Source organism: Mirounga angustirostris, unplaced genomic scaffold (assembly GCF_029215605.1).
Source record: "Mirounga angustirostris isolate CCGP_5_RB_7025 unplaced genomic scaffold, mMirAng1.0.hap1 SCAF_15, whole genome shotgun sequence".
In the NCBI taxonomy this organism is placed as follows: domain Eukaryota; kingdom Metazoa; phylum Chordata; class Mammalia; order Carnivora; family Phocidae; genus Mirounga; species Mirounga angustirostris.
In genome coordinates, this window is record NW_026991723.1 from 47,464,605 (window position 1) to 47,490,725 (window position 26,121).

General features: G+C 36.9%; 1 pseudogene; it reads right to left on the reverse strand.

Moving 5' to 3' along the window:
* The window catches only part of LOC123850270 (transcription initiation factor TFIID subunit 11-like), a 36,526-nt pseudogene extending 11,833 nt beyond the window's left edge, over nt 1–24,693 (reverse strand).
* Between the last annotated feature and the right edge of the window lie 1,428 nt (nt 24,694–26,121).

The window sequence follows — 26,121 nt, forward strand, 5'->3', positions numbered from 1 at the left end:
TTGTTCCCTGGGGAGCTTTCATTGGTGGGCAGGGTCTGCAGTCATACCAGATGTCTGCCCCCAGCTCACTGGCCCTAGCCCACTGGTTTCAGTCAGACTGATGTCTGTGGTTATCTTCCCCTCTTCCCTGGGCAGGAGTCACTCTGGAGTGGTGCTGGCCCTTGTCGGGGTTGCTTGAATACACTGCCAGGTTTGTGGCACTGCTTTGGAGGGCTCTGGCTAATGGCTATCTTAGAGGGAGCTCTGGCTAATGGCTATATTAGAGGGGGCAGATCCACAAGAGAATGCAGGGCAGGGTGTGCCATTAGCACATTAAGTGTAGAATGTCAGTGCTGTGCTGGTTCCCACAGGTGTTCGTGTGTCTGGGCTGGGGGGAAGTGGTGCCTGCCAGCTCCTTTGTTCCTGGTGAATCTTCCCAAAGATCCCTGCTCCCCAGCACAGGCTCTGATACTAGTACACAAATCTCCCTCCTGTATACCCCGGGTGTTTTTCAAATTGCTGCTTCAATGCTGTATCTCCAAGGGGCTGTTTGTTATGCTGTCTCTTCAAGTGCAGGGACTCAGTTTCCCCTCAGCCTCCCAGCTCTGCTAGAGCCCAGCCTGCTGATTTTTAAAATTCCAGGTGTTAAGCCCCACTGATTATAAGAACACTGATTTTAGACTCCTCTGGTTTGCAAAGCTAAATGTTGTGGGGACTCATCTTTCCTGTGGCCTGTGCTTGGAGTGCTAGGTGTAAGGGTCTTTTTCTCTCCCCTCTCAGTTCCTCTCATGTTCCTCCCTCCCTTGGACAACCCTGCAGTCTGTTTATCTCTTAACCACATCTCTGCTTTTCCTACCCTCTTCAATGTTGCCTCCTCTCTACATTTAGCTGTGGAGAGTCTGTTCTGCCAGTCTTTGGGTCATTTTCTGGGTTATTTACACTGATGTGGGTGTTATCTGGTTGTATCCATGGGATGAGGTAAACTTAGGATCCTCCTACTCTGCTGTCTTATACTGAAGCCTTTCAAATGAATTTTGCTATAAAACCAATTCTGTTTAACATTCTGGTCCTAGCACATTTTGTGAAGGAAACAAAATAAAACAAATTGAAGCTAATTTTTCAAAAGGATTAATTCCTAAAATCACTTATTATGCAACACTTTAATCTGTATATAAAAAATAATCTTCTTTCTTCTACTTTTCTCAAAGATTTTTTTGAGCAGCTGGTGTATGTTGTGTGTGTGAAGGTCTACTATATGTATTCAAGTGTTGATGCTTCTGCTTAGCCTTAACTAGTTTCGAGCCATATCTGTTTACCTTGAACTTAAGTGTCAAAGGGAATATACACAAAATTTTGAAGTTTATTCTTTGGGAAGTTAAAAAAAAACCCTGAATAAATGAAAAAAAAATTTATGTAGGGAGTATTGATTTTGTTGCTCAATAGTCTTCTGCAATTTGATTCTTTTAGTTGGCTAATTAGTTATTACTAGCTACATTAAATAATTTATTGTCATGTGCAAAAGCATCCCTGTTTTCATAATTAAACTAGTCAGAACATCATTGGTGTAAAAAGAAGCACAGTTTTGGAATTCAACACATACTCAAAGGAGAAAAGCTTGAGTGGGTACATTGCATAAACAATAAACAAAATTTAGACTAAAATAGTTCTGATATACTGTGTGATCTTTATAGGACTGGATGAGCATACCTCTCAAAACAGTTTTGTGATACAGCAAATTATTATTTGCCTAGTTGAAGTAGCTGTGGAATGGAGAAGAGTTTGGGGGAAATTTATACTTGACGGAAGGTGTTCTCAATATTTCCACAACATCTATTTATAAACTCAGTATTTTTATGGAAAATAACGTTTATGGGAATGTACTGTTGTTCTATGAAACACACACACACACTCACACACACACATATACATATAATAAGTCTGTTGTAAATTTAAGCATAAAATGAGGGCTAAAATTATTCTCTGTACTAAGCAATACCAAAGCAGAGGTCAAGGACTATTAATTAAGATGGGTGAGAAGGTCCCATGGACAAAATAATTGAACTTCTACCTCAGCTAGGAAGTCTTCTCGGAAGTCTTAAAGATTAATCTTAAATAATGAAGATGACATCTGAGAAGATGTCACATGGAGAACTGACTCTATGTTTGGATGTTAAAGGGCATATATGAGATAGTATTGTAACACTCTGTGCACTCAATTATATATCAGTGTCCTTTAAAGTTGGGGTGGGGATTGTTTTTGTTCTATAAAGTATTTGCTCATTCAACCACCCTGAATATAGACATAGGAAATATTTCAGGCCAAGGGAGACCTGACTTGTACCTGTTTGTCACATAATCGCCCCAATCAACTCTCTTTTTTGTTCAAATAAAAACAGAAGTGGGTATTACTGCCATTTATTGAGTAACTAATATCTTCCAGTTACCTTGCTGTGACTTTTTCAAAGGACTGCATAATTTCCCCTATTCTCCAAATAAGGAAATAAATTTGTCCATGTAGCAGAGACCTAAGATAATATAGGTTGCCGATGATAGTACAGAAACACTATCAATGAATTATGAAACCTAAACTCAAACTGTATAAAGTTATATTAAGTCTCTGTTTTCAGATTCAAGAATGGGGAGTGCAGATGTTACAGGAGGAGAAGCATCTTGATAAACCTCTATTTTAATCATCCTTAACATCCTGGTGACATTTCCTTGGCTTCTGTAAAACTGTACTTTTCTGGTTATCTTTCTCCTTTCTGACTGCAATTTGTTTACCTTGGATTTTGACTGTTCTTATTTTTAACATCTCCACCAACCCAGTGTATTCTCCCAAGGTGATATCAATCATTTTGCAAAGAGACAAAACCTATCTTATGTCTTTAATTATCATTACATTTGTAGAATTTAATTTTTTTCCCAGGTCTTGGCTATCACCTATGCTGCTCTTCTTTATTTCACAACTGTGTTCAAATAAGCCAGCAGTTATTCCAGCAGCTTCTCAAATTCAGTAAGTCCGAAACTGAAAATATGATCCCCACATCTTCCTATTTCCCAATACAAATATTTTTTAGTTTCTCTGCTTTTGTCTCTGGTACATGGAGACATTTTCTCATGTCCCAGAACATTTCAAGACATTTTTTTAAATTATTATTTTTTTATTTAAATTCAATTAGACAATATATAGTACATCATTAGTTTCAGATGTAGAGTTCAGTAATTCATCATTGCATATAACACCCAGTGCTCATCACATCATGTGCCCTTCTTAATGCCCATCACCCAGTTACCCCATCCCCACCCACTCCCCCTCCAGCAACCCTCACTTTATTTCTTTTTTGTTTGTTTGTTTGTTTTTTATTCTTATGTTAATCCCCATACATCATTAGTTTTAGATGTTTTTGTTTCTTTTTTTTTGTCTTCACATTATTAAATCTGTTTCTAAGTTCTATAATTTTCCTGTCAATTACATCATTGATGTACCCATTTCTTTCCTTTTCTAGCTCCAAAATTTAGGACTTCCAAATCTATGTCCAAATTATCTTTCAATGAGCACTCTAATGTCTTTCCTCACTCTTTTTCTTTTAGTCAAAATATCCTCCTTTCTCCCCTAAGAATATTTATATATATATTCATCTCCCAAAACTCAGCTTAGTTCTATAGATTTTTCTCTGATGATGTCTATACATCTAAATCTTTGCTTTGTGTAACAGAATCCTAGATCTTAGAAATGAGACCGTGTGGTTTAATCCTTCAGTTTTTATTTCACATTGTCTTTTCAGATAAATTGTAACCTCCATTAGATCATGAACTGTGCTTCTTTGTATCCCTTTGATAATTAGAAAAGAATTAAAGCATTGTGGGAACTTAATAAATACTGTGAATTGACCAAAGGACTTTTTCAAGACTACAGAGGAAGAATAGGAAATATAACCAGATCTCAAAATCGGATTCCACATTGATTTAGTATGATGTGTGGCAGTTAAAAACATAGATTATAGAACAAGGTATATCTCAAAGTTTATACCTTGGCTCTCCTGCTTGGCTGAATTAGTTAAATCCTTTGTGTATCAGTTTTCTTATTTGTGAAATGGGGATAATCTTATCAATATTCTGCTATCATTGTGAATATTAAGTGTGATAAAATATAAAATTACTAAGATTATATATTGCTAATACTATAACTGGATATTTTACATGGTATCTTATTTACTATCTTATTGTAACCCTTTGAAGGACATTGAGTTAAGTGCTCTTATTATCATCTTCATTTTACAAAGAAACTAAGGTTTAGAGATTAAGCAACTTGCCCAAGATTTTAACTCATAATCAATGGGATAAAGATGTGACTTAAAAACTTAGGCCCCAATCAAAAAACTTTAATGTATGTAAGCATTTAACACAATGACAAGCTCGTATTACATATTCAATGAGTGATAGCAGTTTTATTAGCATGAAGAATGTCTTTGTGTAAGATTTGAGGGTCTGCTATTGACTGCTATTGAATGAATGCATTCTAATCTTTCTATTATTATCACATACTTTGATAAACTCTATGCTAATATTTTAGCAAGACTGTCCTATAACGTATTCCCTGGCAAATGAAACAATTAGGAAATTTATCATTCCCGGTCCCATGACCAAACAGGAAATCAAACATACTTTTCTCTAACAACTTCATAGCATCAAGAATAAGTATTCCATATACTCATTTGGTTTCCACTTTTTTTAAAGATTTTATTTATTTATTTGAGAGAGAGGGAGAGAGAGAGAATCTGAAGCAGACACCGCATTGAGCATATAGAGTCTGACTTGGGGCCTCAGTCCCACTACCATGAGATCATGACCTGAGCTGAAACCAAGAGCTGGATGCTTAACTGACTGAGCCACCCAGGCACCTCCCTCATTTGGATTCTAAAGGAGAAATACTTAGATTGTGGAATCTAAATCTTAGTTGTGGAATTAGCTAATATTGTGACCATGAGTATGTTATTTTTACCACTCCAGGTTTTACTCTTCCCATTCCAAAAAAGGGGCTTGAGTTACTTATTTTCTATTACCTCTTCCAAATATTTTATAATAGGCCTAAATATGGAATTAAAACTCTGGGTAAAAATATATATTTGTAATCATGAAAAAGAAAGGACAACTGTAGGAACATTAGTTTTGTGTTCAAGTATTTCAATGATTATAGCTCTTTAACATCTGTCTCCACCAACATTTTTTTCCTTTAATTATTCCAACTGAAAGCTTTTTCCTTTTATTTTTTTCTGAAAATAGCCTGCAACCATCTCAGAGGAGGGCTTGCACATCTAAAAGTTGTTTTAGTCCCCACCGCACCCCTTCTCTTGTGATCAAGAGAATGAGAAAACAGAATGCAAGCATTTGGCAGGATTGCCGTATTAACACTATTTGCTGTTTGCAGCATAGTTCTCCAACCTGTTTCAAAACAAAATTATTAATAATTCATTAGAACCTTTCTCTTCATGAGTAATTAGTCAAGTAGCACTGGAAGAGGTTCTAAGGGGAAGATATTCACAGAGCAAGAAGTCAAGGGTGTAAATTATGATCATGATTATTTTATTTCAGAAAGTGACAGCATGTACTACTTATTTCTGTCACTCAGAGGCCAACAAGGCAACACTGATGATTTACCTGAGATGTGCTCATCTGTTTACACTTTTACATTCAATAAAGCTGCGCAGTTACTATGGCAACTGGAAGTCTATAGGGTCTGTTTCAAAACCTGTGTTTGGCAGTTTATGTGCATAAATCTTCTACACACTGATGTAAGACTCCAGTCCTGTGTTTTATTAATTTGTATTTTCTTTGTATCTCAGATGGTGTTTTATAAACTATGAAGTCCAGAAGAGGTTGGCTAAAGAAACAATTTGTCTTGAGAGTCTAACCTTGGAGCCTTAGAGAAGTCTATTGTATTAGCATGAAAATAAAGCACAAAGCTTGGCATTTCAGATATAGAAACACTTACACTAATTTCTTCTACAAACTGGGCCAAAGCATTGGATCTTTTGCAGTTCAGTTTCCTGAGCAGTTCAGTAATGACTCCTCTCACCTGGAAGGTGGAAAACCAAGTACTGGTTTCCAAAGGAGAATGAGCAACAATGGAGGGTGTTTTTCTTCTTAAGATTGATACATAAAACTGTATACTAATAGCTGTGAAATGATAAACTATTCTGGTACAGATGAGGTTACATCATTGCTACCCGAAGAAGTCATTAGAAAAAGCTCAGCTAACACATTTGATGAATACAGCATCAATACATCAGACTTTCTCAATAGACTCTTTTATTTTTCAAAGTGTCTTATAATTTTCAATACTTTCTCCAGCAAATATTTGAACTATATTGAGGAAGTGTGGTCAGTGTGGGTGAGTGTGGCCTATTTGAACATGCAAGTCTTTAATGTGAGATAGACATGGATTTGAAATCTCGTTCTTCTACTTCTTACAACTTGACCCTTCTGAGCCTCTGTTACCTCATCTGAAAAATTCAAGTAGGAATATATATTTGCTGGGTTATTGTTAGATTTGCTGTATAGATTAAATGTTTTTCAATTATGAAATAAACGTAATACAAAATTTACAATTTTAACCATTTTTAACAGTGCAATGACATTAAGTACATTTACATTGTTGTACAACCATCATCACCATCTATTTCCAGAACTTCTATCATGTAAAACTGAAACTCATTAAAAAATAACTTCTCATTTCTTTCTCCCCACAGCCCATGGCCACCACCATTCTACTTTCTGTCCCTATGAATTTAACTATTTTAGGTATTATATATATGTGGATCATAGTATTTGTTCTTTTGTGATGACTTATTTTACTTAGAATAATGTCCTCACGGTTCATCCATGTTGTAGCATGTGTCAGATTTTTCTTCTTAAGGTGCATACTATTCCATTGTATGTATATATTACGTTTTGTTTATTCATTCATCTATCAGTTGACACTTGTGTTGCTTTCACCTTTTGGCTCTTGTGAATAATGCTGCTGTGAACATGAGTAGAAATACCTCTTCAAGTCCCTGATTTTGGTCCTTTTGGGCCTTACATCCAGAAGTGAAATTGCTGGACCATTTGGTATTTGTACTTTTAATTTTTTGAGGAAATGCTCAACGGTTTTCCTCAAATGTTTGCCCCATTTTACTTTCCAACTAGCAGTGCAACACCAACACTTGTTATTTTCTGCTTTTTTTGATAATCACCATCCTAATAGGTGTGAAGTGGTGCTTCATTATGGTTTGATTTGTATTTTCTTACTAACTGGTGATGTTGAGCATGGTTTTATGTGCCTATTAGCAGTTTGTATGTCTTTTGAAAAAAGTTTTTCAGGTCTGTTGTGGGCTGAATTGCTTATATGTTGAAGCCCTAACCCCCAATGCCTCAGAATGTGACCATGGTTGAAGATGAGGTCTTTAAAGAGGTAATTAAGTTATAATGACATCTTTAGGGTGGGCCTATTTCAACATGCCTGCTATTCTTATAAGAAAAGGAAATTGGGACACACATATGAACACACAGAGGAAAGACCATAGGGGGAGAAGATGGCTATCTATGAGTCAAAGAGAGAGGCCTCAGAAGAAATCAACTTTGCTGACACCTTGTTCTTTCACTTCTAGCGTCCAGAAATACGAGAAAATAAATTTGTATTGTTGAAGTTACTCAAGTAGGTGGTTTTTGTCATGTCAGCCCTAGTAAACTAATATAAAGACTTTAGCCATATTTTTAATTGAGTTGTATTTTGTTGTTGTTGTTGTGGAGTTATAGGAGATCTTTGTATATTCTGGATATTAACTCCTGATCAGATGTATAATTTGCAAATATTTTCTATATTTCCATGTGTATAGGTTAAAATTTAAAGATGTGTATAGATTTCATAGCTCATAGGTAACAACAAATGATAGCTGTTGTCAGTAAATGTACAAATGCAAACTTACTACAATTTGTAGTCCTCTTCTTTCTCTATTTTCCTTTTTTACTGTGAAAATGATGGAACAAATGAAAAAAGAATATTTTAACATAATGGAATCTGTGGATATCCATAGAAAAAGTATTGTCCACTACAGATGACTTGGCACAAAACAAGTTGGTCAAATATAGTATCTGTTAAATATTAGAGTCAAAGAATATATCAAGCTGAAAAGAAGAAACATTCTGGGATATGTACAGACCAGTCATATAGATAAGCTAAGTGAATAATACATAGTGTCCTACATGATTCAGTACTGTAGAAAAATAGTTTTAATATGACTCAAATCCTCTGCTTTATGATGTGACCAATTTAATATATAGACTATAGTAGACAAAATTAATATGCTAATTGGAGGGAAAAAAAGACACCAAATCTTTAGCATTGAAAGCATACTGTTTTTTCTCTGCAGAGAATTACAAGTACAAAAGCTTATATGTGAAATTTATTCACTAGTTTGTGTGAATATTTTCTGTTGGGGAGAAATGTGATTAAGTGGTCAAAGAAGTTGAAGTTAAATGCTCTTATGCAAAACAAAGACAAAAATAAGACAAAACAAAACAACCAAAATAAATAAATAAGCAACATTTCTAGCTTTATATTTTAAGCCACTTGTTTTGCCCTGGGTGAGTAAAGTAGAAATACTTATTTTGAAATTGTTAGTGAAATATCACTTTAAAAAAGTTCTTTTTATATTTATCTACTTGTAAACTACAGAGATTACTTTAAAAAAAAAGGATTTTGGGGGGGCCACATAACAAGTAATTCTATTTTAGTTTTGTCATTTGAAATTAGAAATTTAATAATGAAACTTTTTTTTAAAGACTTATTTATTTGAGAGAGAGGGAGTGAGAGAGAACATGAGAGCAGGGGGAGGGGCAGAGGGAGAAGCAGACTCCCTGCTGAGCAGGGAGCCTGATGTGGGGCTCGATCCCAGGACTCTGGGGTTATGACCTGGGCCGAAGGTAGATACTTAACTGACTGAGCCACCCAGGTGCCCTAATAATGAAACTTTTGAGAAAAAATTGATAAAAGACTAAGATGAATAAGATGAATTAAACCCAATAAAGCTGGAAAAAGAAAAAAAAAAAGAAGACCAGGATGTCTATTGTCACCACAGACAATGCAATAGGGGAAGAAGTAGTTAATACTGGCTTGAAAATGATGGAGAGTTCATAGGAAGGGTGGTTCTTGAAAAATTTAGATAGCATTGGAAGGAGATGTTTCAGGGTGAGAGAACCAAGGTGTGAAAAATACAGAGGTAGGATTTAATATGATGAGGTTGATAGAGTTTGATTCTTAGAAGTGCTATTCTGAGTGGTTCCTCAAGGTCATTCTATGTGAAGAGCTGAAACTGGCAATAATGTTGTCTTTTGTGTGTATTTTTATTTCTTTAAGGGATAAATTAGTAGCTAGAGAGATTAAATTGTGCTATTTATTTAGTGTCTAGATTATTGTGGGTCAGGATTTAGTGAGTTGTTACTGTGTTTTACTGTATGTTGTAAATATTTATCTCAGCCTGTTTGCACAGTTCTTTAGAAATGTTTGATTTAGGGGGATGGGGTAAATGGATGACGAGCATTAAGGAGGGTACGTGATGTGATGAGGACTGGGCTTTATATGCAACTGATGAATTATTGAACTCTACATCTGAAACTAGTGATGTACTATAGGTTGGCTAATTGAATTTAAATAAAAAAAGAAATGTTTGATTTACGTATGTCTTTCTAAGATAGGATTGCATAATTAGTCATATATGACAAATGGATTTCATTAAGTATTTCAATATGTGGTAAATCGGTTGTATGAGAAATATGATTGATTTCTTTCCATCTGAGGTGTATTTCAGTTGACTATTCATTGAAACCGTGGCTGACATGAGTTGTCTTTTTTGTTTTTTCTTATCTGTGCGTACTTTGTGGTTGCATATTCAGTGATAGGAGGTATGTTGTACCAAGCGTGTTTACCAGATTGTGTATGATAACTCCATTAACTACACTCTTACATAAATTGGTGTAGCAACAAGTGAATATTATCTGTTTGGTAAGTACAAGGACTTAAAATCTAGAAAAAGATAATTTAAAGAAAGCTATAATAGCTTGAGATAGATTTAATCAAGAAATGAATTATTATATATGTTGAAAAAAACCTTTAAGTAAAGTGCATTTGGCTTTAGTTTTTGAGCTTTGATTTGGTAGCTTTATTTTATTTTATTTTTAAAAAATTTTTTAATTTTTTTATTCTTATGTTAATCCCCATACATTACATCATTAGTTTTAGATGTAGTGTTCCATGATTCATTGTTTGTGCATAACACCCAGTGCTCCATGCAGAATGTGCCCTCCTCAATACCCACCACCAGGCTAACCCATCCTCCCACCCCCCTCCCCTCTAGAACCCTCAGTTTGTTTTTCAGAGTCCATCGTCTCTCATGGTTCGTCTACCTCTCTGATTTCCCCCCCTTCATTCTTCCCCTCCTGCTATCTTCTTTTTTTTTTTTCTTAACATATATTGCATTATTTGTTTCAGAGGTACAGATCTGAGATTCAACAATCTTGCACAATTCACAGCACTTACCAGAGCACATACCCTCCCCAGTGTCTATCACCCAGTCAGCCCATCCCTCCCACCTCACCCCCCACTCCAGCAACCCTCAGTTTGTTTCCTGCGATTAAGAATTCCTCATATCAGTGAGATCATATGATACATGTCTTTCTCTGTTTGACTTATTTCGCTCAACATAATACCCTCCAGTTCCATCCACGTCGTTGCAAATGGCAAGATCTCATTCCTTTTGATGGCTGCATAATATTCCATTGTATATATATACCACCTCTTCTTTATCCATTCATCTGTCGATGGACATCTTGGCTCTTTCCACAGTTTGGCTATTGTGGACATTGCTGCTATAAACATCGGGGTGCACGTACCCTTTCTGATCCCTACTTTTGTATCTTTGGGGTAAATACCCAGTAGTGCAATTGCTGGATCATATGGTAGCTCTATTTTCAACTTTTTGAGGAACCTCCATACTGTTTTCCAGAGTGGCTGCACCAGCTTGCACTCCCACCAACAGTGTAGGAGGGTGCCCCTTTCTCCGCATCCCCGCCAACATCTGTCGTTTCCTGACTTGTTAATTTTAGCCATTCTGACTGGTGTGAGGTGGTATCTCATTGAGGTTTTGATTTGGATTTCCCTGATGCCAAGCGATATTGAGCACTTTTTCACGTGTCTGTTGGCCATTTGGATGTCTTCTTTGGAAAAATGTCTGTTCGTGTCTTCTGCCCATTTCTTGATTGGATTCTTTGTTCTTTGGGTGTTGAGTTTGATAAGTTTTTTATAGATTTTGGATACTAGCCCTTTATCTGATATGTCATTTGCAAATATCTTCTCCCATTCTGTCGGTTGTCTTTTGGTTTTGTTGACTGTTTGCTTTGCAAAAGCTTTTTATCTTGATGAAGTCCCAATAGTTCATTTTTGCCCTTGCTTCCCTTGCCTTTGGTGATGTTTCTAGGAAGAAGTTGCTGTGGCTGAGGTCGAAGAGGTTGCTGCCTGTGTTCTCCTTTAGGATTTTTTTTTTTTTAAAGATTTATTTATTTTTGAGAGAGCGAGAATGAGAGAGAGAGAGAGTACATGAGAGGGGGGAGGGTCAGAGGGAGAGGCAGGCTCCTCGCTGAGCAGGGAGCCTGATGCGGGACTCGATCCCAGGACTCCGGGATCATGACCTGAGCCGAAGGCAGTCACTTAACCAACTGAGCCACCCAGGCACCCTCTCCTTTAGGATTTTGATGGACTCCTGTCTCACATTGAGGTCTTTCAACCATTTGGAGTCTATTTTTGTGTGTGGTGTAAGGAAATGGTCCAATTTCATTCTTCTGCATGTGGCTATCCAATTTTCCCAACACCATTTGTTGAAGAGACTGTCTTTGTTCCATTGGACATTCTTTCCTGCTTTGTCAAAGATGAGTTGACCATAGAGTTGAGGGTCCATTTCTGGGCTCTCTATTCTGTTCCATTGATCTATGTGTCTGTTTTTGTGCCAGTACCATACTGTCTTGATGATGACAGCTTTGTAATAGAGCTGGAAGTCCGGAACTGTGATGCCATCAGCTTTGCTTTTCTTTTTCAACATTCCTCTGGCTATGTGGGGTCTTTCCTGGTTCCATATAAATTTTAGGATTATTTGTTCCATTTCTTTGAAAAAAGTGGATGGTATTTTGATGGGGATTGCATTGAATGTGTAGATTGCTCTAGGTAGCATTGACATCTTCACAATATTTGTTCTTCTAATCCACGAGCATGGAACGTTTTTCCATTTCTTTGTGTCTTCCTCAATTTCTTTCATGAGTATTTTATAGTTTTCTGAGTACAGATCCTTTGTCTCTTTGGTTAGATTTATTCCTAGGTATCTTATGGTTTTGGGTGCAATTGTAAATGGGATCAACTCCTTAATTTCTCTTTCTTCTGTCTTGTTGTTGGTGTATAGGAATGCCACTGATTTCTGTGCATTGATTTTATATCCTGCCACTTTCCTGAATTCCTGTATGAGTTCTAGCAGTTTTGGGGTGGAGTCTTTGGGGTTTTCCACATAAAGTATCATATCATCTGCAAAGAGTGAGAGTTTGACTTCTTCTTTGCCGATTTGGATGCCTTTGATTTCTTTTTGTTGTCTGATTGCTGTGGCTAGGACTTCCAATACTATGTTGAATAGCAATGGTGATAGTGGACATCCCTGCCGTGTTCCTGACCTTAGGGGGAAAGCTCTCAGGTTTTTCCCATTGAGAATGATTTTCGCTGTAGGTTTTTCATAGATGGCTTTTATGATATTGAGGTATGTACCCTCTATGCCTATACTCTGAAGAGTTTTGATCAAGAAAGGATGCTGTACTTTGTCAAAAGCTTTTCTGCATCTATTGAGAGGATCATATGATTCTTGTTCTTTCTTTTGTTAATGTATTGTATCACATTGATTGATTTGCGGATGTTGAACCAACCTTGCAGCCCAGGGATAAAACCCACTTGGTCGTGGTGAATAATCCTTTTAATGTACTGTTGGATCCTATCGGCTAGTATTTTGGTGAGAATAGGCTTGAGTATATTAACACATGTCTTGAGACTTTAAAGCTGGCATATGCAAGTTTCTGAATTTTATTTATGTGACTCATTTTCCTCTGACACATTTTTTTCCTGATAAGGATAATAGGTTTTGATTGTTTAAAATTATGTTTGCTTTGTTTATAATTCACAGGTTATATCCTAAACTTTTTGAAAGCTAACTTGGTATGGGGACCTGGTTGCCTTAGCCTATTATAGATTGTTTTTGAATGCCTGGAAGTTAGTATCAGTGATGTTTTTTGTTTGTTTGTTTTTTTAAGCAATGATTATTTTTGATTGATACCTATTTGAAGATATTTAAAACTTACAGACCCTTAAATGATGATTTTTGAAATTATCAATAACATCTCTATTTTGAAGTTTTAGCTTTTTTTTTTTTTTGAGTGGCATTGGTAGTCTTAGCCATAGATAAGAATAGGAGGCAAACTATGATTCCATTTTACCCAAGCAGAAAATTGAATTTAATATCTGGTGTGTGTTACACAGTGACTATTTGGTTAGGGATATTGGACCTCGTTTCTTATCCCATGAAGTATTATGGGAATTAATGCCTTTAGACATTTGCCCTGAATTTCTTATGATGAAACACTAGACCAGATCTTTTGGAGGAATTTTTATCCAAAGTGGCCATGAGGATGGGAATCATTTATCTGTATTTTGACCAGTAATCAGTGTCCATGTTTATTTGTTTTCAGTGGGAGATTCTCTCCCCTCTTTAATGGTAAGCAAAAATCTTGTAATGGAATTGGAATGAAACTGTGATGACTTTTGAAATAAATGATTTCCAATGGGAGTTATGATTTAATACAAAAGGATGCACAATTCTTTGAGGATACAGCTTGGTGATCTAGACACTGATGATTTTAAAGTATCTGTCGGCCATTCCACTCATTTGTGGAATGTGCATAGGAGATGGAAGGAAGGAAAGCTTTAACAAAAATTACCATAATGAGAGCAACACAATTTTTGAATGAGAATAATTTGAGGATACATTTTGGCAGTTTAGGTAAGCATCCATATGTCATGTCAAAAACTTGTCATGCGTATGCATGTTGCTAGATGGTTAAAACACTTCACCAGGGGACTTTTCTTCTTCCAGTGGTCAGTCTTCAATGATAAATTCATACAGGCTTTTCCAAAGAAGAAGCAAAATTTTTTTGAATAACCGGTTCTAATATTTTTGTATAAAGAATGTGACATAGTAGCCACTAACCAATTTGGATATACTTTAACATTCTCACGTATGTCACAGTATTTTCATTTTTGTGTAGTCACCTTTACTGCTACACTATATTGTGTGCTCTTGCTGTAATATTGCCATAATATAGACTTCATCCAAATCCCCAACACCCCAAATTCTCCTTATTTCCTTTAGATACTTTACCTTGGAATTAGGGCATTCTGCCAAAAAATAAGTGGCATAATTTGGTTTTGATCACATGATCCAAATAAGCAAGTTTCTCGTGCAGTTAACTGATAAAGGTATTAGCACAGTTCCCACTCCTGTTACTTTCCTAATTATTTAAAAATTTTTTCTCTTTATTTAAACAATTGGCTGTAAAACCTTTGAAGCAAAATCATTTATCTATTAAATAGGAATTTAAATGCTGAAAGGAGAAAAAAATGAAATAGTTTTAATAGGATTTTAAACATTTTGCTTCTAAATAATATCCTCTAGGGAAATATAGTGTTAAGAAATGATCCATGAGTGGCTTCTTTATCCATTCTGTTACAGTGGCTCAGCCCCCTTGACATGAGCTGATGTCTACTGATGCTTACTATATGCCCTGCACGTGTATTAAATCATTGAATCCTCAAAACAGCTTTCTATGATAGATACTATTATCATCCTCCCTATTTCACAGATAGGGAACTATGGCACAGAGAGTTTAAGGAACTTGCCCAGTGTCAGCTGATTAGTAAGCAGAAAAGCTGAGATTTGAACTTAGGCAGTCTGGTCCCCCAGCCTATGCTGGATTTTGATATTGTAGATGGCAATGGATGGATTAAAAATGATTCTTTCAGAGGTCATTTTAGTTTGTGAAAATTCTGGAAATACAGAGAACAAGGGTCATTTACTTCTGAGCAGGGGATACTTCAGATATCCATGTAGAAAGAAAAATGTGCCAAAGAAAGGCTCAGTAAGAGCAGGTGTGAGACACAGGAGGATTTTTTTATAGCATTGTTGCATCATCCTTTTCATAGGTAGCTGCTGTAACTAACCCTGATGATGAATGATTTTGTCACATCTCCTTGTAAAGATTAACTAGGATTTCCCAGTAAACAAAAGTGCCCCATGATGCAGTCAGCTTTAAACATGCTGCAGACCCAGATGCCACAAAACTCAATTGTGAGAGTTCCATTTGTAGTCTTTTTTGTTCGTTTGTTTAGAGCTCTAAATACTCTTTATTTTTTTCCAAGTTTTATTTAAATTCCAGCTACTTAACATAGAGCGCAATATTAGTTTCAGGTGTAGCATTTAGGAATTTATTACTTCCATACAACACTCAGTGCTCCTCACAAGTGCCCTCCTTAATCCCCATCGCCCCTTTAACCCATCTCCCTGCCCACCTCTTCCCGTAACTATCAGTTTGCTCTCTAGAGTTGAGTCTGTTTCTTGGTTTGCATCACTTCCCCCACCCCACTGTGTTCATTTGTTTTGTTTCTTAAATTCCAATATGAGTGAAATCTTAGGGTATTTATATTTCTCTGACTGATTTATTTCACTTAGCATTATATTCTCTAGTTCTACCCATGTCATTGCAAATGGCAAGATTTCATTCTTTTTGATGGCTGAGCAATATTCCATAGTAATACATACACCACATCTTCTTAATCCATTCCAAATGTCTAGCACGTCTTTTCTTATCTTCTCTCTTCTTTCTCTTTATGCCACAATCATGCAGAGGCCTGAAGCCAAGGTTAACATGCTGGGAGAGGAGCATTAGACAAACAGAGGAAATCTAGTATTCCCCCTTCTCCAAGGCTCAGTATCAGTCAGGGCTGCAGGAGGGGAGACAATCCTATTTTAAATTAAGTTCAGTGTATTGATCATTACATGGACAGGATGTTCTAATTTTTGAATCTATCCTGTGCTTTGAATTTAAAGTGGTTGTACAACTGTTGAAAGTCATGGGTCCTACAGACTTTTAATCTAGGGTCAGAAAAAAAACTTTCACTACTGAATAAATTTTAAAGGGGCAGTGGGAGTCAAAAATAAAGATGTATTTTGATTACATCCCACATGTCATGCTTCATTAACTTGCGTAGAAAGAAACCATCAGGGGAAGCAAAAGCATCTCTAACTACATAACTAATAAGCTAAAATGTAGCTACATCAGATAGGAAGGGAGCTCAATAGACTTGTGGATGCTGAGCTGCATGCAACCAGGTAAAAACTGTGGCTGCTTTTATATCTCCATTCTTTTAATCAGTATTTTAGATGGAATAAGGTAATATATATGAAAGTACTCTGCAAGTTATAAAGTTGACAGAGATGCAAATTGCAATTTTGTGTATTTTTTATATTGAATTATTCCAATAATTATCTTTATTACATTTATTTCACAAACATTTGTTTTCTGATGCAGATTCTATCCTTTAAAGGATTGCATTGTTTCATTTATAATTTCTGGCTTGTATTAGGGACATAACTTTTTTTTTTATGTAACATTTTACAGGAGATCTTGGTAAGGTTTTCAGATGTGGATTTTTAAGTTTAATTACAACACTGATGAGGAGACGGAAATAATTTTGAATCCTGTTGAAAGAATCTAGACAACCACAATCTAGACTTTTCTAGTGAAAAATCACTACAATAAAATCCACATATTTTTAACTGAGATTTTGTATATCCAATGCCAGTAGAGTTGACCCATTAGAAAATAATCAGATCACAGATTTTTTAAAAAATTCAATATACGGGCGCCTGGGTGGCTCAGTTGGTTAAGCGACTGCCTTCGGCTCAGGTCATGATCCTGGAGTCCTGGGATCAAGTCCCGCATCGGGCTCCCTGCTCGGCGGGGAGTCTGCTTCTCCCTCTGACCCTCCCCCCTCTCATGTGCTCTCTCTCTCTCCTCTCATCCTCTCTCTCAAATAAATAAATAAAATCTTTAAAAAAAATTCAATATAAAAATTTAAATTCAATATATAACTTTTGGTATAATCTAAATTCCTTTGTGGAACAAGGTGAGATAAATAAATACATAAATACCTCAACTAGATCTACAGTATGGTGGCATTTGTGTACATTTTGAATATACAGAATTATAATATTTGCATATATTATATATAATTTTTATAGATTATATTAAAAGAATACACAAATAGATTAGAAAGTTGTATGTCAAATTTCTGGTAGCAATTACATAGGATTAGAAGGTAAGGTATTGGGAGGGGAATGGGACTGGGGGAGAGTTTCAAAAAAAACCTCCAATTTTATTTGTGATATTTTCTGTCCTTTAAGTAGTGAAATCTTGAATAAAAAGTAACAAAGTACTAGTAATTAATCCTAGATGGTGGAATCATGGGTGTCTGTTATTTTTTTTTTTAAGCTTTTGCTTATTGCTTATTCTTGCTTATTCTTTGCTTATATTGCTAATTCTTCAGAAGAGTCAAATAAGTGAAGGCACTATGAAACATAGTGTATAAGCTTTGCTTTCTACTTTGGAGGAATTTATAATTTAAAAATGAACAAGGGGCGCCTGGGTGGCTCAGTTGGTTAAGCGACTGCCTTCGGCTCAGGTCATGATCCTGGAGTCCCTGGATCGAGTCCCGCATCGGGCTCCCTGCTCGGCAGGGAGTCTGCTTTGCCCTCTGACCCTATCCCCTCTCGTGTGTTCTCTCTCTCTCATTCTCTCTCTCTCAAATAAATAAAATCTTAAAAAAAAAAAAATGAACAAGCCAGCCTGAAGTGGGACAGATGGATGGTGAATGAAGACCTGAAAAGAATGTCTAGGTTGTACACACCATGAGATATAGAACCTGTTTTTGTCATTGAGTCCTCAGCACCTTACACAGTGCCAGATATATGGTAGAGGATCAATAAGTACATATGGGTCTGATCTGAGGTCAGAGATCCAAAGAAAAAGATAGACTTAATTAATAATCCTTATGCAGGTTATCAGTTGCCATAGCGTGTATATAATCTGTTGCCATAAGGTTTGAGAAGCACATAATGAACTGCAGTCTCCCAGACTATAGAAAACCATGAACCTGTGAAAGATGAAAAGAATAGTTAAATAAGTTACTATAAATGAGAGAGCTATAAGGTATTCCTGACTCACCTGCAGCCTTTGCATATTTTTACTGCCAGAACGAAATTGCTCCATGTCACCTCCTGGCTTGGAGGTGTTGTGTCCTGTTGGAAGTGTTCTTTGAAAGCCACTTGAATTGGAAACACCTGTAGTGATTTTAAAACATGAAGTCTTCTGATTGCATTCCAGACCAACCATATCAGATGCTCTAAGTGCTTCTTGTTGAGAACTGTTTGGTATGGAATAGTGATTTGATAGTAGATCCTAGCATGAAACATTAGAATGGCACAGCCTCAAAGTCCTCAATTGTGAGACTGTATTTCAGGAAGTATGGAACAGAAGTCCTATAGAATTAAATAAAAACCTAATGATTTAAGAGAGTGAGAAGACAAGCCACAGATTGGGAGAAAATATTCATAAAAGATATATCTGATAGCCGTTATCTAAAATATATAAGGAACAACAATAAAATGAAAACCTCAATTAAAAAATGGGCAAAAGACCTAAATAGACACCACAACAAAGGAGATATACAGATGGCAAGTAAGTATATGAAACAATGCTCCACATCATATGTCATTAAGGAATTGCTATGAAAAACAATGATGAGATGCCACTACACACCTCTTAGAATGGCCAAATCCAAAACCCTGACAACACTGAATTCTGGCAAGATATGAAGCAGTAGGACTCTCATTCACTGCTGGTAAGAATGCAAAATGGTCATTTTGAAAGACAGTTTAGTGTTTTCTTACAAACCTAAACATACTCTTACTACAGGAAATGGCACTCCTTGCTATTTACCCAAGTGAATTGAAAATTATGTCTACACACACAAAACTATACATGAAAATTTATAGAAGCTTTATTTGTAATTGCCAGAACTTGGAAGTAACTAAGATATTCTTCAATAGGTGAATGAATAAACTGTGGTACATCCAGACAATGGCTTATTATTCAGTGCTAAAAAGAAATGAGCTATCAAGCCATAAGAATACATGGAGAAATTTTAAATGCATATTACTAAGTGAAAGAAGCCAATATGACAAGGCTACACACCTTATGATTCCAACTATATGACATTCTGGAAAAGGATGGAAAAATATCAGTGGTCTTAGGAGGAGTGAGAGAGATAAGGAAGGATGAATAGGTGAAATACAGAGGGTTTGGGGGGCAGTGAAACTATTCTGTATGATGCTGTAATGGTGTATACATGTCATTAGACATTTGTCCAAACCAATGGCATACAAACAATACCAACAATAAACCTAATGGAAGTTATGAACTTTGGGTGATAATGTGTTAATGTAGGTTCATTGATTGCAAATGATGTATGACTGTGGTGTAGGATGTTGATAGTGGGGGAGGGGAACCTAGGGAGTACATATACAGGAATTCTCTGTACTTTCCACTCAATTTTGCTGTGAACCTAAAACTACTCTAATTAAAGTCTGTTATTTTAAAAAGCCGAATGATTGATTCCTTCATTTATTTATTCATTCATAAATATTAATCACATGCCCATTGTGTGATTGGCATTCTGTATAGTATTAGGCAAACAAAGAATGCCAGTTTAACTGAGAGAGAGATCAGTAGATTATAAGTGACTATAATCACTTCATTTCAACTGCAGTACTTGAAATAGAACTGCAGTTGAAATAGAAACACAATGTTTCAGTGGTCACTAACCCAGCTAAAGAAAAAAGAAAGGCGAAAGGAAAAAAAGCTACTAACTCAGCTTTAGTCAGTTGGAGAAGTTTTAGAGGAAGTAAGAGCTGAATTGAGTATTGAAGTACGACTATGAGTTTTCCAGTTGAAGTCTTTCAGGGAAGGCAATAGAAGCATTAAAATATGAAGAACTCTAGCAGTCATGAAATATGATTGATCAACTCTCTTGAATGTCATCTACTGGCCCGCTATCATCATTCTAATTGTAGTACCATCAGTTATTTTCTTGATGGTGAACCTCCACATATGTAATGGGTAAATGAAGATACTGATGATTATGAAAATTGGTATTATCTGGCTTAGGTGTAGAGAAGAAATTTACATTAAGATATATTAAAATATTGTCAGTTTTTTCTTTTAATAAATCTGAAATGTATGTTTTTCTAGCTATCCTAATTAATTTACATAGTTTAGATTTAATTAGACTAGAATGGAATATAATGGAGTCTCTGCATTTGTTCAGTAAGTAAATGTTTTGGTCAATAGATTGTTTTTTAGCAGGGTGTTTGCTTATGATGCTCTTTACATCAGTAATGAATCCAATCTAACATCTTAATGGAAGGGACTGTTTCCTTTCCAGCTAATGTGATAAACACCAACAGTTCAGCAATAACACCTTCATTACATACAGTGAAGCCTAATAGTAGACCAGTTGTACTCTGTTGCTTATCTTTGGTTCAGTGGACTTCAGCCATTGAAATAAACTCTTTAAAGACAAATAAATGGTGTACCTGCAGTGTGCGTGAATGCTATTACCGTCATAAACTTGGACATAGCTTTTCACAGAATCATTCAGCGTGGTAAGGGCTCTAAAATTGATTTCAGTTAACATTTATTGCTATATGCTTGGCTGTGTGGTGGGCACTTACTATTCTTTTTATTCCTTTTTGCTGTATGTTATCAGTAGGGAACTGATGCTTTTATATTTAATGTAGTCTTACATTATGATTTTGGGAGCTGAGTGTGGTCACCTTCCTTTACAGAATAAGTTTCCTCAAATACCTCTCTTCCCCACATTCTCTTATGCAATATCCAATCTATGCAATATCATAAAGATGGTGATTGAAAGGGAAGACTATTTTCCATAATGAGGTATTTAGTGAACAGAGTAAATGGTGGATGTTGAAAAAATAAATTCTAAGCAAAATGATGAAAGAACACAGAATACATTAACTCAAGGAATTTGGCATAAGCTGCTGGGCAATAATAGAATAAAAAATAATGAGGGCTCAAGAGATGTCTAGACTTTTTTCAGTTCAATTTTACGGAGCATCTTTTTTGAAAAATTACAAAAACATTTTAGGCATTTTAGGATCCACTATCAAAACAGTTAGTGGTAAACCAACAAAGCTAACTTTGTTTTACAAGAAGTAACAAATACTTCTTTTTTTTTTTTTAAGATTTTATTTATTTATTTGACAGAGACACAGCGAGAGAAGGAACACAAGCAGGGGGAGTGGGAGGGGGAGAAGCAGGCTTCCCACCGAGCAGGAAGCCCGATGCAGGGCTCGATCCCAGGACCCTGGGATCATGACCCGAGCTGAAGGCAGACGCTTAACCATCTGAGCCACCCAGGTGCCCAAGAAGTAACAAATACTTCTTGTAAAAGAGTCTTGACTATCCTTGATGACTTTCACAAATGATTATTTTTAAAGATTTTTTTTTTTTTATTCGACAGAGAGAGACAGAGCGAGAGAGGGAACACAATCAGGGGGAGTGCGAGAGGGAGAAGCAGGCTTCCCGCGGAGCAAGGAGCCCGACGCGGGGCTCGATCCCAGGAGTCTGGGATCACGACCTGAGCCAAAGGCAGACGCTTAACGACTGAGCCACCCAGGTGCCCCCACAAATGATTTTTAAAGGACCGTTTAAACCCATTCACAGAAACATCTGTTGAGTAAGCACCTGGCACTGTGGTACGGAGGTGAAGGCCAGGTGCCTGGCCTTCAAGGAGCTCACAAAAAACTAAACTGATCATTACAATGATGTCCATAACAGCAGCTTACTGTGCACTCTGAATACACCAAGCTTCGTTCCAAACATTTTACACTTATGTCCTTTCAGCTTCACAATAACCCCAAACTATAGGAGCCATATTAATTCTATTTTGTGGATGAGACTCACAAAGGCACAGGGAGGGTGAAAACACTTGCTCAAGAGCACACAACTAGTATAAGACACAACTGAGAATTCCACGAGAATCTGTCTGTCCCCAGGACCCACATGGCTTACCAATTTGTTCTTCCACCTTCGTTTAGGATATAGAGTTAATGGCTGTGATACATGAACTCCCACAATAGTGAGGCTACCTAGAAGAGAGGTACCTAATTCTAGACAGAAGAAGTAACATGGGAGTATATAATACATTAGAATTTAAGGGGAACTCTAGGTAGTTCATGTGGCTTAAGTATAGAGCTCATGAATGTTAGGAAAGGAAAAGTTGGCTGGGGCTGGATTATGAGGGTTTTGGGAAATTGTGAATGACGGGTAGGAGAGTAACATGTTTGAATTGCATTTTAGATAAAAAGGGAACAAAACAGGGAGTCAAGTGGAAAGGCTAGTAGCATAAACCAATCAAGAAGTGGTGAGGGCCCAAACAATAGCAGTAGAAATGAAAAGTACAAAAAACTTTTTTCAGACATAGTACTATGAAAGAAGCGACAGACCTTGGTGACATATTTAGTTTGAGGTGAAGGGACAGAAAGCAATAGTCTCTCAGGTTTTTGGCTTGGAGGACTGGGTGGATGGTGATGCTCCTCCCTTAGTAAATCTGGTGTGGGGAAGGGGAGAGAGAGGGGGAAGAGAAGGTGCTGGTTAAACTTGGAATTCACTGGTTTGAGTTGGCTGGTTATGTCGATCTGGAACAAAGACTACCCCAGCCATCATCAGCATATGGATAGTAGTTGAAGCCAGGGGTTTAGATGAAGTCACCCAGGGAGAATTCATGGAATGCCAAGCATTGAGGCCCCATAGAGGAACCCTGTGCAATAGTAAAATTATCGAAGGGCAGGAACATGAGGACCCTGGGAAGCAGTGGCCTGGAAAAGGATGAAAAGCAGGAGGAAGTAGTACTGAAACAGTTCCTCTTGGTTGAGCACAATAGCACATACAGAAGAGGTGCTAGTTCAAAAGCCCTGAATACTAGTTACAGAAACTTAATTCTATCTCTAATTTCTTTAAAATTACTTTCCCAGACGTTCCTGTACTTACTCACTAAAATACTTCTGATCTCAAATCCTCTGTGATTCCTCTCAGGTCAAACTCTGGATTCATGGGAAGGTGAAGTTATGCATTCGTAGGAGGAAATACCATAAGCCCCAAGTAGAAAATGTCTTAACAGAGAGCATTCTGCGTAAGATACCCAGAAGAATTTTCCTTAATTATCCCTGCACATTTATAACCTGTTCTCAAGTTAACTGACATACTCTACTACCATGTTAGGTGTAGACAGAGGCAACAGATAGGGAGAAAATATCTCACACATCAGGAGAAAAAGAAATGATGAAAGGCAAAGTTGGGCGTAATTTTCTTTTGGAACCTGAAACACCTGCTACATTTCCTGGAGCCTAAAATGGCTTCTGTTGCTTTTGCTACTGCTCTAACCATCTGCTGAGCTGCAGAGAGGTGGTCTGCAGCAGCTGAAAGCCGCTACAAATGCTTCAAGTCAGGCTTGTTGGCACAGTAAGGAAGCCAGCGATGTGTTGGTGCCAAATGCAGGTCCTGTTTCTTTCCCTTTGCTGCCATGAAAAAAATTAACCAAGGCCTTAAGAGCTGCCATTGACATAAATATGATTTAATGTCTTTTTAGCATTTTCAGAACCACAGCATTAACAGAAGCCTTGGAGATGTTTAAGAGTGGAGTCTCAAAAGTAGTTCTCTGGCAAGGCATTTTAAAGCAGATGTCGTGAGCATACTTCAGTGCAGCTGCCTATTAGGTGACAGCACTTCAAATGCATAGAACGTGAAGGAAATGTACATTCTGTCTTCTCTATAGGGTGGCAACCAACACCTGCCTTTCTTAAGTGTGGGACCAGATTTCCTGGTCGTTGCCTGCTCTGCCTTTCGTGTTCTATGCTTTTCTCCGGCGTGAAGAAAGCCCTGATTAAATTAGGAGAGCTGTCAGTATGAATCTATAGATGCAGTATCTGTGCAATCGTTTATTTACATAACTATCTCTTTGATTATACAGGGAGCCTCTTGAGACTTGGGGCCAGATCTTTTTCGGGTCTAAATCCTGATTGCACTTCTTACTAGTTGGCGAACTTGGGCAAGAGGCTTAGATGCCTTGAGTCTCAGTTTCTTCATGTGTATCTCACTGGCTTTGTGATGCCGAATGATGCTCCCGTCTTCAAAAGTACCTAATTGGGTGCCTTGCACATGGTAGGTGCTCAAAAAATGTCTATGGAATAAAAGACATAGAAGCTCCTGTTGTAGGGTGAATGTGAAAATTTGCATTACATGTTTGCCTTGTAATTATTTGAAGGCTCTTTCTTCATCTGTGAAGCAAGGCTGTGGCTAAAATGTGAAGGGATATGCTGGCCTGCTGGCTATTTGGTTAGTGAGAGAATTCAGAGGAATCTTACCTTACCGATCCTTTAAAGAATTGGAGAGTTTGGACATGATCCCTGTTTTTACTCTTTATTTTTTATTTTTATTTTTTTGAGAGAGAGAGAGAGAGGGTGGTGGGTGAGGGGCAGAGAGAATCTTAAGCAGGCTCCATGCCCAGCACAGAGCCCCTCTGAGCTCAATTTCACAACCCTGAGATCATGATCTGAGCTGAAATCAAGAGTTGGATGCTTAACTGACTGAGCCACCAGGGTTCCCCATGATCCCTGTTTTTAGATCTCTATCTGTATTCCCTTTTCTCTGTCTCACCAAAATGTACTTTTGTTTTAAGACACTGTGCACAGCTCTCTGCTTTTTGGAAGGCTAACTTAAAAACCAATTCGTATTGGTAAGTGGCTAAAAATGGCTTAAAACACTGCTTTTTAAACTGTGTTCTGATACTTCCTAGGGATTCTTCAGGGAAGTCTAATGAAGAGCTGCAGGGATTTGGAGTTTCAAACCAGTGATTCTGGGTACTCCACCCCTAACCCTAATTTTAATCAGAAAAGTTCTACTTTTTATAAAATAAGTTACACACATATATATATGTATATTTTCTGCTTAAGTACATACATATATATTTACTTTATTAAAGAGTACATTTTACTGTTTTTAAAAAGATTAATCTTTAAAGACGATTTATGATTACTGACTGGCTTATCTCCTTTCAGCTCATGTACTTTTGCCATGAGACTCAATAATTTTACTAACAGGGATTCTAATCCTAGAATCCTAGAAAATGATAGGAAGTGATAGTCACTAGGGATCACCATGTGGTTGCTAAGATTTACTTCAGTTCCTTCTTTGATAGGGTTAATAGATTGGTAATAAAGCATTTGACATGGAGCGTTTGAACTTAGCCAAGTATATCATGTATTCTCATGGATAAGAAGGATAGGTATGAATCAAGTGTCTTATAATTAAGTGAATAATTGACAGAATATTAACCAAAGGACCTGATTTATAGATAAACATCCATCTGGAGAGAAATTTCTATCGACAGTCTCGACAGTCTTAGGGTTGTGTTCCATAGTCTTGTCATATTCCCTCCTTTCAGAATTTGTGACTTGGGTGAAGCTAAAGAGGGAAGTCTCATCAAATTTGCAGATGACAAAGCTAGGAGGGATAAAGAATGTTTTGGATGGCAGAATTAGGATCCCAAAAGATCTTGACAGGGTGAAACATTTTGAAGTGAAAAAACATAATGAAATTTAACAGGGATAAATATGAAGTCCTATACTTGGGTCAAAAAACAGAAGTATAACTGCACTTTCTGGGGATGATGAAGTTGTAGCTTCTGAGCAGAATGTGTAAAAATGCTTAGAGGTATTAGATGACAGTCATATTTGTAGAAGTCAACAATGTGATGTGGATGTCCTCAAAGCTACTGTGAGTTTAGGGGATGCATCAGTTGAATAAACAGAATGTAGAATGAAAATGGGC